The following is a 1,991-nucleotide window of genomic DNA, read 5'->3' on the forward strand; positions in this document are numbered from 1 at the left end:
GTTTTTAATATTCCGCCATTTTAAAATAATACAGTTGTGAGTGTACAGATATCAATAGGTCATTTTTCTCTTGAATTTTTACATAGAATAAAATTCTCACACGGAGGGGCTATTTGATTGAATAACATAGAATTCTTTTTATTATGTATTGGCAAATTGCTCTCCAAAGGATTGAATAATTTATGTGCCTGCAGCACTGTGTGTGTCTGTCTTGTCAGCTTTGCATTACCTAGTTTTAAAGGCAACAATTAATAATTATTACTAGGTATGCCTGGCCAGTATGGCTCAATGTTTGAGCATCGACCAATGCACCAAGAGGTTGCTGGTTTGATTTCCGGTCAGCGCACATGCCCAGGTTATGGGCCCATCCACAGTGGGGCCATGCAGGAGGTGGCCAGTGGATGTTCTTTCTCGTCAATGTTTCTATTGATCCCTCTCCCTTTCCCTTTCTCTAAAATCAATAAAGAAAAAAAAAATATTACTAGGCGGAAACTATCATTTAATTTTAAAGGCAATATTTTTTGGTCTTTGTGTTTAAGGCAATAATTATTAGGCATAAAATAATATCTTACTATTTCAAAATATTGCTATTTTTTGTTACTGGTGAGACCTTTAATATTTTACTCCTTTACTTATTGTATTTCCTTTATCGTGAATTCTCATTCATATTTTTTGGTTAATTAACTGCTTTATCATTTAGTTTTGGTTGTTCTCCCAAAGTTTAAGTTTTTGTGTAATTAAATCTTTAAATTATTTTTTGTTCTTTCTAGTATATTTAAAAAAAAAAATTTTTTTTATCCTCATCACAGGACATCTTTCCATTTTTTGTTCAGATAGAGTGGGGGAGAGAGAGAGAGAGAGACATCAATGTGAAAGGGACACATCGAGCGGTTGCCACCTGCATGACCCAACCAGGGCCGGGGACAAACTGCAACCGAGGTACGTGCCCTTAGCGGGAACCGAATCCGGGTTTCTCAGGACCGCAGGCCGACGCTCTAACCGCTGAGCCAAACCGGCCAGTGCGTATATTTTAACTTTAAAAGTCATCACCTCTTCATAAATTTGTGTGTCATCCTTGTGCAGGGGCCATGCTAATCTCTGTATTGTTCCAACAGTTTGGTACTGGCACAAGAACAGGCAGATAGATCAATGGAACAGAACAGAGAACCCAGAAATTGACCCAAGACAATATGCTCAATTTATATTTGACAAAGGAGACAAGAGCATACAGTGGAGTCAAGACAGTCTCTTCAATAAATGGTGTTGGGAAAATTGGACAGCTACTTGCAAAAAAATGAAGCTAGAAGACCAGCTTATACCATACACAAGAATAAACTCAAAATGGATAAAAGACTTAAATGTGACTCGTGAATCCATAAAAATTCTAGAAGAAAATGTAAGCAACAAAATTTCAGACATCATACGCAGCAGAATTTTAACTGATACATACACCTAAGGCAACAGAAACAAAGGAAAAAATGAACACATGGGACTACATCAAACTAAAAAGTTTCTGCACAGCAAAAGAAACAACCATCAAAACAGAAAGGGATCCCACTATATGGGAGATCATAATCACCAATGATGCATCAGATAAGGGGTTAATTTCCAAAATATATAGAGTACTCATACAACTCAACAAAAGGAAGACAAAGAGCCCAATTAAAAAATGGGCAGAGGAACTAAATAGACAGCTCTCCAAAAAGGACATACAAATGGCCAAGAGACATATGAAGAAATGCTCAATGTCACTTATCATCAGAGAGATGCAAATTAAAACAACAATGAGGTATCACCTCACAATTGTCAGAATGGCCGCCATCAACAAATCATCCAACAACAAGTGTTGGCGAGGGTGTGGAGAAAAGGGGACTCTAGTGCACTGCTGGTGGGAATGCAGACTGGTGTAACCACTATGAAAAACACTATGGTGTTACCTCAGAAAGTTAAAAATTGAACTTCCATTTGACCCAGTGATCCCACTTCTAGGA

The 1,991-nt window shown here is 37.6% G+C and overlaps 1 non-coding gene across 1 annotated transcript; it reads right to left on the bottom strand.

The window, feature by feature from the left end:
* Positions 1–1,038: 1,038 nt before the first annotated feature.
* Positions 1,039–1,140, bottom strand: LOC118623087. The gene has a single exon (XR_004958200.1). It is a non-coding gene; the product is annotated as a U6 spliceosomal RNA (small nuclear RNA).
* Between the last annotated feature and the right edge of the window lie 851 nt (positions 1,141–1,991).

This window comes from Molossus molossus, unplaced genomic scaffold (assembly GCF_014108415.1).
Source record: "Molossus molossus isolate mMolMol1 unplaced genomic scaffold, mMolMol1.p scaffold_m16_p_9, whole genome shotgun sequence".
NCBI classification, from domain to species: Eukaryota; Metazoa; Chordata; class Mammalia; order Chiroptera; family Molossidae; genus Molossus; species Molossus molossus.